We start from the raw sequence: 12,870 nt of genomic DNA, 5'->3' as shown, positions 1-12,870 counted from the left end.
TTTGTAAAATCCTACCGAGTGGTGAGCTATCCTCCCACTCGGGGGCTTAGCTGCAGCCCAGTGCTCGCCTAAGTTTGTAAAATCCTACCGAGTGGTGAGCTATCCTCCCACTCGGAGGCTTAGCTGCAGCCCAGTGCTCGCCTAAGTTTGAAAAATCCTACCGAGTGGCGAGCGATCCTCCCACTCGGGGGCTTTGTTGCAGCCTAGTGCTCGCCTAAGTTTGAAAAATCCTACCGAGTGGTGAACAATCCTCCCACTCGGGGGCTTAGCTGCAGCCCAGTGCTCGCCTAAGTTTGAAAATTCTTACCGAGTGGTGAGCAATCCTCCCGCTCGGAGGCTTCATTGTAGACCGACACTCGCCTAGGTTAAGACCATTGCCGAGGGCCTTGCTGATGAGCTGATCAAAGCTACTCAAGGACCACCCAATCGGTTGATAGGAATGTCAAGACAATTGCTGAGTGCCTTGCTGATGAGCTGATCAATGCTACTCAAGGACCACCCAATCGGTTGGCAGGAACGTCAAGACCATTGCTGAGTACCTTCCTGAGGAGCTGATCAATGCTACTCAAGGGTCACCCAATCAGTTGACAAGGACGTCAAGACCATTGCTGAGTGCCTTGCTGATGAGCTAATCAATGCTACTCAAGGACCACCCAATCGGTTGGTAGGAACATCAAGACCATTGCTGAGTGCCTTGCTGAGGAGCCGACCAATGCTACTCAAGGATCACCCAATCGGTTGACAGGGACGTCAATACCATTGCTGAGTGCCTTGCTGATGAACTGATCAATGCTGCTCGAAGACCGTCCGATCGGTCGACTAGATATTCTTCTTCAGCACCTGCATCAGGCGATGACAAACAGATCCAAGGGAAGGACAGATTTCACTCGAAGACAAACCCAGCATATTCAAAGATAAATCCAGATTTTCCTAACCGTAGATTAAAAGTACTCAGGCACCAGACCCGAAGGAGTTTTAATGGTTACAAAATCACTCGGCATTCCGAGGCAAATAAAGGTGAGACATAATGTTTTTCAGTCACTCGGCAGGAGAAGGACTGGCCGGATCACAGAAGCTGTCGAGGTCGATGCTATTGGCGATGCGAGTGGCTGCCTCGAGGAAGGTGTCCATGAAATCCTGGAAAGAGTGCTTCTTAGTGTTTGCCACTTTGAGGGCTACCAGCTTGTCCTCCTTAGCCTCCTTGCAGTGCACTCTGACCAAAGACAAGGCGACATCGGCACCACAGCGGGCTGAAGATTTCTTCCACTCTTGCACTCGGCCTGGAATCTGATTTAGTCGAGTCATCAGGGACTCGAGGTCTTGAGACAGCTCCGTCCGAGGCCAGAGTTCAGCATCCACTTGAGCCATCGCCGCCTTCAGCGGAGCGAGATAAGCAACCGCACCATCTAAGCGCGACTCCAATCGAAGCAGATTCATTGCAGTGTCATCTTTCATAGGACAGTTGATGGGGTCGAGACCCGTCTCAACCCGCCCAGTTTCAGCCTCAAAGTCCTGACACAGTTATGTCCCATTGCAAAAAGTGATGTGTCGACGGCATGACAACAAAGTTTAGTCGGCAACAAATTAATCACAGTCGACTGATCATACCTTCAAGCTTCAGAACAAGTTTGGCGGCGAGTTGCTCCAGATAGGACTCTAGCTTGTCTGCCTTGGTCTTGAGGTCGACGACTTCAGTGGTCAGATTCTCCTTGTCCTTCTTCAGCTGCTCGACTTCTCGATTAGTGTCCGAGATGGCAGTCTTCAGCTTCGCGTTCTCCTCCTCCAATTTGCTGACTGAAGCCAGCTTGTGGTCCACAAGCTTCGTCTTCTCGCGTGCTTCTTTCTGAGCAGCTGCCAGATCCAGATCCTTCTGCTCCAAAGCCTCCTTCATCCTCTCTAAAGAAACAACACTCTTCAGCCTAGACTGAAGTTGGCGATTTTCACTACGCACATCTGCTTGTGTGAAATCACTCGGTTCAAAGAGACTGAAAGAAAAACCACTGTGAAGTGTGAAGCTACAAAGCAGACAAAATGGTCGAGAGATTACCTCCCATGATGGCCGTTTCTTCTCGAGCAGTCTTCAGATTCTTCTTCGCAAGTTCGAGGTCAAGTTCAACGCTGATATGCTTCTTCTTTAATTCGGTGAGCCGAGCTCCAAGATCACAAGACCTCTGCAGCCAGAAAGACAGACATGTCAGTCGACAGATATAAGCGACAGTGAAGGAGAAGAATTACTCTAAGACTACTGCTGAATCAAATATTCAACAGTAGTCTCGAGGACTACACCCAGTGGGTGCACTTAGCGTGCCCCCACTGGATCAGATCAATACTCAGTGAGAGTTGCCCAACATAAAAAAAGAGAGGGATACATCATTAGACCTCAGTCGACTGCCAGCAGCAGACCGTGGTCTCGGGGACTACACCCAGTGGGTGCACTCGGTGTGCCCCCACTGATTCGAAAAGTGCAAAATTGAAGATTTCCTGAGTTCTAAATGATGGAACACCCAGTGGGTGATCAGATATAAAGCAACACTCAAAAGTTCAGTCGGAAATTTGCTGACCTGAACATTGGTCTGAAGGGTAGTGCTGGCATTGTAAGCTACCTGACTAGCTTCATGCATCACTTTCACCTGCTCCATGACAAGATTCACCTGGCGAAGAGCTTCCCTAGTTGCGCTCGGCGCGTCGTCTGGAGTTTGATATGTAGCAAAGAGGGATGGATCCAGAGTGGTCGAAGTAGTTACCGGGTTGGACGAGTGGAGTTGCACCGGTGCAGCAGGTGTCTGTGCAGTCGACCCCGACGGACGATCAGTCGTTAGCGGGTTAGTGAATGTGACATTGGTCTGAACCGGCCCTTCGGAGCGCTCGACTATCGCCTCGGGCGATGGTGTCAACTGAGGGACTTGGACTTCAAGCTTCCTCCTGCTTGAGCCTCCACTCTTCTTCCTCCTCTCCTGTAGAGGCACTTCTTCTTCTTCATCGTCAGGAAGCACAACGATCTCTTGCGGAGCTACATAAAGAGAGAAGTATCAAATTTTCAGTCGATTGACCACCCACTCGACTAAACAGAACTTGGTTGAACGAACTTACCAGCTCGTGAGGTGGCCTCTTCGTCTCCTGGTGCCTTGCCAATGTCCATGTCAGTGGCAGCAGAGGTGGGACTGGAAGGACACATGGATTGGTCGGTCAGATCAAGAAAATCTTCAGTCGACCTATGAAAACACAAGCGAGATACTCACCCTGAGGCAACGGGGACGTCCATCTTGATTCGCGGCAATGTCTTCCAGGCCTTGGGAGGAGCAACTTTAGGCTGCTTGGCCACCTTCTCCGTCGGCTCTGGAGTCGACGTCCGAGTGCACTCCTGTGTATTGGCACTCAGACCTACGCTTTTCCCGCGCCCGCCAGCCGGATCTTGCTGCTGTTTGGATCGATGTTCGGAGCGCGGCGGCGAGTTGACTTCTTCCTCCTCGTCTGACTCCTCGCTATCCTCCTCCTCCTCTTCTCCCTGAGAATCCCACTCGTCGCTCTCTTCCGCACTGTCCTCCCCCTCCTAGGCCTGTTCCAAAGCTTGTTCGCCATTGGGCATTGAATGCATCTCAGTGAATACCTGCAGAACAAATTGGTCGGACGAGAGTCAGCCAATATCAAGTACAGTCGGAGAATGAATGGGAAGCAGTCGGAACAAAAAGTATACCTTTTCGGGTGGGTTTACGTTGCTGAAGGGAACAACTCGCCTAGATCCTCTGGGATTGTCCTGGTTGCCTGTGATGCCCCTCAACCACAAAGCTACGGTTTCAGACGACACTTCTTCTGGATGGACCCGAGCAGTGTCATCCGGTCCAGAATACAACCACATCGGATAATCGCGAGCTTGGAGAGGTTGGATGCGTCGACTGAGGAACACTTCCAGCAAGTCCATGCCGGTAACACCGTCATTGATGAGCTGGACCACCCTATCCGCCAACATCTTCGTCTCCATGGTCTCATCAGCGGTTACTTTCAGCGGGGCAGGAGTCTGAACACGGTCAAACGAGAAGGGGGAAGACCAGTCGATTGACCTGGAGCTGCGACGTCCTGGCAGTAGAACCAGGTCGACTGCCAGCCTCTAACAGATTCAGGGAGAGTCATGACGGGAAAGGCACTCCTGTGCCTCTTTTGGATACCTAAACCCCCACACATCTGGATGACGTGGGTTTTTGAGTCACTTGACTTTGCCTTTTTTACCGACTGGGAACGAATGGTGAAGATGTGTTTGAAAAGACCCCAGTGCGGTCGACACCTCAAGAAGTTCTCACACATCGATACAAACGCAGCTAAATATGTGATGGTGTTGGGAGAAAAATGGTGGAGCTGAGCGCCAAAGAAGTTCAAGAATCCCCGAAAGAAAGGATGCGGAGGGAGCGAGAAACCCCGGTCGACGTGGGTGGCGAGCAAGACACACTCACCCGGTTGAGGTTGCGGCTCCATCTCCCCCTTTGGCAGCCTCGCTGCTCCCTTAGCGATCAATCCGGACTCCTCCAATTTGGCTAAATCCTCCTGCCGGATCGAAGACCGGATCCAATCGCCCTGGATCCAACCCGGCGGCAGCCCCGCACGCGACGACGACCCGCGGGTCTTCTTCTTGCCTTTCGCTGCCCCCGTCGCCTTCTTAGCGCGCTCTAGCGCCGCCGTCTTGTCCTTCACCATGGCTGGAGAGCAGCGGCGTCGAGAGCGGAGGAGCTAGGCGCGGTGGAGAAGTAGAGGAGAAAGAAGAAGGAGCAGGCGTGCACAGTACCAGCGCCTCGGACCCGTCGCCTTATAAAGGGACATCTTCGAGTGACTGACACGTGGGACCAGGCAATCCCGTCAAATCCCAGAACAGTTGCGCACAGCGTACGTGGCGAAAAAGGTGGCACGGTAATCGAGGCATCGCTACTTATCCGGCCCGCTCATTTCGGCACTCTCCCCGAAATTTCGTATCCTATGAAATCTGGGATACACTGCAGACAATCGCGCCCGAGATCCCGCGCCCCAGCACAGCACTCGACACATGAGGCAGTTCAATCGATGGTTCACTGAATGGATCAAGGCGACTGAATCGACACCGGCATTCAGTCTCGCAGAAGATACTCGTGAAGACACGAAGCTCGGAGCGGATTCAACTTCAACCTATTTTTCACTCATACCTTAATCCATTCGGGGGCTACTGATGAGGATACAGACCTAGGGTAGGGTCATAGGCCTGACCTATATGTACTACCCAAGGTCACTACCCAAGAAGGCAAGAAGGTCAAGAGACTCCGTGAGACCCCCGGTCAAAGGTGTCGAGTGCAATACACTCGACATCATGTCACTCGGGAGTCTCCCTACCTACTGTCACTCAACTAACAAGAGAATCACTCGACCTGCCGAAGACCAGAAGTCACTCAGCGTACAACGGACACGCATTCACTCCGTAGTCTTTAAGGCCATTAATAGCACTTAAGGCTAGCGTTACCAATAACGCCAGCCCTTTATGTACATTTACTCCCTTGTGATGGAGAACGGGAGAGGTCCTGGCGAACTCTATATAAGCCACCCTCCTCCTCTGGCAGAAGGGTTCGCACCCCCTGTAATATCACACACATAATCCAATCGACCGCCTCCGGGCACCGAGACGTAGGGCTGTTACTTCCACCGAGAAGGGCCTGAACTTGTAAAACCCGTGTGTACACCTTCACCATAGCTGAGATCTTGCCTCTCCATACCTACCCCCATTTCTACTGTCAGACTTAGAACCACGACAGTCGGTGCTCCCGATGGCCACGTCTGGAGGATGATGGCGGGGCGGAGATGCGGGGCGGTGCGGCATGGTGGCACGGACGAGGAGTGGAGAAGGTGAGTGTCGGTGTCAAAACCGGCGGATCTCGGGTAGGGGGTCCCGAACTGTGCGTCTAGGCGGATGGTAACAGGAGACGAGGGACACGATGTTTTACCCAGGTTCGGGCCCTCTCGATGGAGGTAAAACCCTACGTCCTGCTTGATTAATATTGATGATATGGGTAGTACAAGAGTGGATCTACCACGAGATCAAGGAGCCTAAACCCTAAAGCTCGCCTATGGTATGATTGTTGTAATGTATGTTGTGTCCTACGGACTAAAGCCCTCCGGTTTATATAGACACTGGAGGAGGCTAGGGTTACACAGAGTCGGTTACAATGGTAGGAGATCTACATATCCGTATCACCAAGCTTGCCTTCCACGCCAAGGAAAGTCCCATCCGGACACGGGACGGAGTCTTCAATCTTGTATCTTCGTAGTCTTGGAGTCCGGCGGATGATGATAGTCAGGCTGTCCGGACACCCCCTAGTCCAGGACTCCCTCAGTAGCCCCCGAACCAGGCTTCAATGACGATAAGTCCAGCGCGTATATAGTCTTCGACGTTGCAAGGCGGGTTCTCCCTTTAAATTCCATGTACCTGCCGAACAGTGTCCGGCTTCATCATAAATACTGTGTTTCTCGGCTTCTACGCCCAATAATTGTCTTTTTCCACGCGTCGCACGAATGCGAAAAGCCAGGGTGTCTTTTACGTTTCACCCCCCAGTGGTGCAAGTCATCTGCCTACAAAAGAGGCAAAAATCCAGATCCAAACCACACCATCTACCTCCCGCGAATACTTCATCGGAGCGCCTTTGACCTAAAAATCCATTCCACCATGGACCGTCAACGCGGCTCTTCTTCACGCGCTCCCAGCCCACCGCCGGGGGATTGGAGGAGGTGCTCTGTTCCGCACAACGAGCTAGTGAAGCTCCAAGCAGGGGGATATCTCCCTCCGGCCTTCATGGTCCCGGTTCGAGCTGGGCTGGTCACTTATCAAGGTGGGAGGCAAGCGGAGGCTATCCCAAGCCCCAATAAAGGGGAGCGAGTATGCTTCGTCCCTTATTTGATAAGGGGACTCGGATTCCCGATACATCCGTTCCTCCGCGGGCACCTGGAGTTCTACGGACTCCAGCTCCACCACCTCACGCCCGCCTCTGTCTTGCATATCGCGGGCTACGTAGCTCTTTGCGAGCTATTCCTGGGCATTGAGCCCCATTTTGCATTGTGGAAGAGGCTGTTTTGCCTCGTACCCCGTTCTCATGAGGGGTCCATATATCAAGTGGGCGGCGCCGAGATATGGCGCATCGCCGGGACCGGATACCCATCCGGTACTCCCAAGAAGGCGTCCGAAGACTGGCCTTCAGAGTGGTTTTATATAGGAGACGCTCCGCTGCCGGACCCAGTCCGGATTGGCCTCCCGGAGTTTAGTGCTGCTCCTCTGAAGAAACGCCTCGGCTGGCGCCCACGGAGCCCCCGATTGGAGGAAGACAAGAGCGTCCATTACTTGATGGGCCGAATAAGATTACTGGCCCATTCCGGGTTGACCATGATTGGAGTCATGACGACATGCATCATGCGGGGGGTACAGCCATTGCAATACAGAGGCCACCCCATGTGGGATTTCAACCGGGAGGACGATGCCACCCGTCATGGCCGCAAAGGGCCGGATTCGACCGAGGATCTGGTAGAGATCCTTTCCAGCCTTTACAAGGGGGAAAAGGAGGACTTCCTTCGAACGAACCCTTTGAATGGGTTTTCCATGATCAACCCTAGAGGATGGGTAAGCGAACACCTTTAAAGGCTCAACCCATGCTCTCGAAGTTTAAGCTTCTTTACATTATGTCTTCGGCGCAGGATCTACGCCGGACTGTGGAGGACATGGTAAGTCCCGCTCCGCAACCCGAGGATCCAGAAAGATCCCTGGATCCGGCCTCCGAAGAGGATCCGGACATCGAGGTGGAGCTGATCGACGGGGTATTTCACCAGCTCAGCATGGATAATGCTTTGGTCGCCATTACGGCGGATTACCCCGGACTGTATCCGGCTTCCCAGGTGACTGCGACCGAGGCCCGGACACCATTATCTCTTCCTTGCCCATTTCTAACCTTCGCGAACGATGGTATTTACAGGAAGCGCCTTTACGGCAGGAAGCCGAGCCCGCAGCAGCTGACCAACAGAGGTCAGTCCGGACCAGCAGGCGGAAAAGGAGCGCGGTGCGGACGGAAACGTCGCCGCAAAGGTATAGCTCGTATTTGCATTTTCAGAGCAACGTTCCTAGGGAACGTCTGAGTGCTCATGATCTTTATAGGAGAAAAAGCGCTCGCCGGACTGCGGGCGCGGAAGTTGCTGATCCAACTTACACCAGCCAGGCTCCAGCGCCCGGCCTGGAGGGGGAGGCAAGTGCAAGACGCGGGCCGGATCCTTCTCCAACGGAGGACGCCGACAGACTGTCCGCCACCAAGTCTGAGGTGGAGAGCGCCATGAACCATAGGCGCCGCCGGACAGTATTTCGTGAAGCGTGCTTCTCCCCTGAGGCATTGGACGCCTTTAACGCAGGGGACGCGCATCTCCGTGCCGCTCAAGATGGTTTTACCAGAGCCATGGAGCAGTATGTGAAAGACATACGGGTAAGGGAATTTTAATGGTTATATATACCAGTAGCCCCCGAGACTTAAAGTAGTTATGTTAACTGATTTAAGGATCATGTGAAACGCAGGCTCTTACCGAGAAGAATGCCCAGCTGTCTCAGGAGCTGCAAGAATGCAAGGCCCAACTTGTGGCCGACTTGCTGCCGCAGGAGGAGACGCAGAGGCCCCTCCTGGTAACACATTTTTATTAATAAATATAAGCGTTGTGCGGCGTGCGCGGAAGTCTAATAATGACTGTGTAGGTGCCACCGGACAAGATCCGGACAGGCAAGGATTACTGCGCCAGCTGAAGGCCGGCGAGAGTGTGCTGAATAGGGTGCAGAAAGAAAGGAATAAACTCCAGGATGCCAACGCCAAGCTTGGAGAAGAGCTGAAAGGCCCTTGCGCCGGGCTGTCCGGCTCCGTTAAGGAGAATGAGCGGCTTTGTCATGGCATTTATAGTAAGTGCTTGAGCGGACTCCTTTGAAAAGAAGAGTTCGGCGAGGAAGTATATTGACATGATATGTCTTGTAGGTATACTCACAGGTCGTCCTGCAGAGGAGATGCCCATATCAACGGGTGATCAACTTCCCGAACTGTTGCAACTGCTCGAACGAGTTCGGCAGGCAATGAGCGGCGTCGTCCAGGCTTTATGGCCAGCCCTCTCCCTACCCGAGGGCCTTGGGGAGCTTGCGGAGAAGCTTCAGGGAGTGCGGCAGCGCTTCCGTTTGTGGAAGATTTCGGCTTGCCGTCAAGGTGCCAGGGAGGCTTGGGCCATGGTGAAGACGCGTTATAAGAAGGCGGATCCCAACCATATGGCCGAAGTTGGACCGGTGGGGCCCGATGGGAAGGAGATCCCTGTGAGTTTAGTATACAGCCAAGTAGAGTTGGCTGCTAAGTTTTCCCAACGGGACTGTAAGTTAGACAGCCTGTTAGACGGGATTGAGGAGGAATACAATCAATAAATTTGACAATGTATGTTTTCCTTTGAAGTGACATGTGAAATGCCTTCTAGCCGGATTGTAGATCGTTTGTCTTTGCTGACCTTTTCGCTTCAACCTCGGGGCCCTAGAGTCCGGAGTGTGTCCGAATACCTTTTTGGTTACGAAACAAGCGTGGTATGCATGGAGACCAGGCGTAGGGGTCATTAGTGCTTTATCAGACAAGTGCCCAACTAGTTATGTTATATTACATGGTTAGTAAGAAACATCTTCCAGGGAGAATAGTTCCTTTAAGGGTTCCTTTCCCTGGGAGGCATGCCCTAAAGTGCATGTCCGGACTGCGAAAAAAGCAGAAAAACATCTGGGGGTAGATAAATGAGTAGGTAAAGAAAATCATCTTTTAAGTCACCGACCGAATATTCCCTTAAGAACGCTAGCTTTCGGCTTCACCTAGTCTGAGGTACACATCCGGCTGACCCGGCAGTAGCAATCGCAGAGGTGCTCCCTTTACCTCCTAGCCAAACAATCGGGAACGTAGGGGTAAGCACAGGAGCCAGGCAACCCAGCTTGGCCAAAACTTAAGTCATATCGATGCATATAATGGTGAGTAAAAGGTACATGTGGAAGCTTGACACATGTGCTGGGCATGAAACCCTTATAATTGAGCTTCTGTAAAAGAAGCCCCCAGGTATAATGAGTGCGGATGGCACATCAAGTGTATGCGAAAAATGCAAAAGTAAGCGCTTAGGGGCTTTTTAATAAAAAGGTTATGAAAAGAGAAACAAAAGACAGCCAAAGTATAAAAATTTGGATGGAGGGAGGGGACGAACTCTTACTCCGGCGCTAGGCATAGAATCTTCGGAGGCGGGCTGCGTTCCATGGGTTCGGCTCGAGTCGGTTATCCGACGCATTTCGTAGACGGTATGCTTCGCCGGTCAGGACTTGATCGATAATGAAAGGGCCCTCCCATTTGGGCTTGAGCTTGTCCTTTTTCTTGTCCGGCAGGCGTAGAACTAGTTCACCAACGTTGTAAGTCTTGGCCCGTACTTCTCTGCTTTGATATCTTCGGGCCTGCTGCTGATAGAATGCGGAACGAGCCTTGGCGACGTCGCGTTCTTCCTCCAATGTGTCCAAGTTGTCCTGCCGATCCAGCTCGGCCTCTCTTTCCTCGTACATGCGCACTCGAGGTGAGTCATGAATAATGTCGCAGGGCAAGACTGCCTCTGCACCGTATACCATAAAAAATGGTGTGAATCCGGTAGTACGGTTAGGCGTTGTCCGCAGCCCCCCAGAGTACGGAGTCGAGCTCCTCGACCCAGTGCGTGTCAGATTTAGTAAGTGACCGCACTAGTCTGGGTTTAATGCCTCTCATTATTAGACCGTTTGCTCGTTCCACTTGACCATTGGTTTGAGGGTGATAAACTGAAGCGTAGTCGAGCTTGATGCCCATATTTTTGCACCATGATTTAACCTCGTCGGCTGTGAAGTTCGTGCCGTTGTCGGTGATGATGCTGTGGGGGCCTCCGTAACAGTGTACTACCCCGGATATAAAGTCTATCACTGGTCCGGACTCTGCCGTTTTGACCGGTTTGGCCTCTATCCATTTGGTGAATTTATCCACCATGACCAATAGGTACCTTTGCTTGTGGGTTCCCCCTTTAAGGGGTCCAACCATATCAAGCCCCCAGACCGCGAACGGCCAGGTAATGGGTATAGTTTTGAGGGCGGTGGGCGGCATATGGCTCTGATTAGCAAAGAGCTGACAACCAACGCATCTCTGGACTAAGTCCTGGGCATCTGCCCGGGCCGTCGGCCAATAAAATCCTGTATGGAATGCCTTTCCTACAAGGGCCCGGGCTGCTGCGTGGTGTCCGCCTAGTCCGGCATGAATTTCAGCCAGGAGGTTTCGCCCTTCCTCTTCGGAGATACACTTTAAAGGACTCCGGTTGTGCTTTTCTTATAAAGTTCTCCCTCATGGACCTTGTAGGCTTTCGATCGTCGGACTATGCAGCGGGCCTCGTTTTGGTCTTCGGGAAGTTCCTGCCTAAGCAAGTAGGCTAGGAATGGTTCTGTCCACGGGGCGATTACTGCCATTATGTCGTGGGCTGAAGGTGTTATGTCATCGGCTGAATCGCCGATTGGCGCGGTTTTCTCCGGTTTGTCACTTCCGGGCTCCTCTTCCCATAGTACGGATGGCTTGAAGAGCCGTTCCAGGAAGATATTTGGAGGGACAGCATCACGTTTCGCACCGATGTGTGCTAGTACGTCGGCCGCTTGGTTATTATCTCGGGATATGTGATGGAATTCGAGTCCTTCAAACCGAGCTGACATTTTTAGGACAGCGTTACGATATGCTGCCATTTTCGGATCCTTGGCGTCAAAGTCTCCATTTCTTTGGGATATTGCAAGGTTTGAGTCCCCGCGCACCTCTAGGCATTGAATACCCATGGAGACTGCCATCCGGAGACCATGTAACAGGGCCTCGTATTCGGCTATGTTGTTGGAGTCCGTGTACATTATTTGAAGTACATACTGGACTGTGTCCCCGGTTGGGGACGTCAATACGACGCCAGTCCGGCCAACATTTTAGAGTCGTCAAAATGCATAACCCAATTGGAGTATGCGCCGTACTCTTTAGGGAGTTCGGCTTCGGTCCATTCAGCGACGAAGCAGCCAAAACTTGGGACTTTATAGCTCGCCGAGGTTTGTAAGTTATATCGCATGGTAAGAGCTCAATGGCCCATTTTGCAATCCTGCCCATTGCGTCGCGGTTATTTATAATGTCATTGAGTGGTACTTCAGAGGCCACTATTATCGAACACTCTTGAAAGTAGTGCCGGAGCTTCCGGGATGCCATGAACACCACATATGCTATCTTCTGATAGTGCGGGTAACGGGACTTGCAGGGGGTTAACACAGTGGATACATAATACACTGGTTTTTGAAGAGGGAATTTGTGCCCTTCTGTCTCTCGTTCGACGACGAGGACCGCGCTTACAACTTGATGCGTTGCTGCGATGTATAACAACATTGGTTCGCCCAGATTGGGCGCAGCCAGGACCGGATTTGTTGCCAATATGGCCTTTATTTCTTCGAGTCCGGCAGTGGCAGCATCCATCCACTCGAAGTGTTCGGTGCGCCTGAGGAGGCGATAGAGGGGCAACGCCTTTTCTCCTAGACGGGAGATAAAGCGGCTTAGAGCTGCCACGCATCCTGTTAATTTTTGTATTTGTTTGAGGTCTTTTGGAATGTCCAACTGTGACAGAGCTCGGATTTTAGCCGGATTTGCTTCAAATCCTCTACCGGACACGATGAAGCCCAGCAGCTTTCCGGCTGGTACGCCGAAAACACATTTTTCCGGATTCAACTTGATGTCATATGCTCTGAGGTTGTCGAACGTGAGCCTTAAATCGTCTACTAGAGTTTCGACGTGTTTTGTTTTGACGACGATGTCGTCTATGTAT

This window comes from Triticum dicoccoides, chromosome 3B, assembly GCF_002162155.2.
Source record: "Triticum dicoccoides isolate Atlit2015 ecotype Zavitan chromosome 3B, WEW_v2.0, whole genome shotgun sequence".
Taxonomy (NCBI): domain Eukaryota; kingdom Viridiplantae; phylum Streptophyta; class Magnoliopsida; order Poales; family Poaceae; genus Triticum; species Triticum dicoccoides.
Note: the sequence above shows the minus strand (reverse complement) of the source record.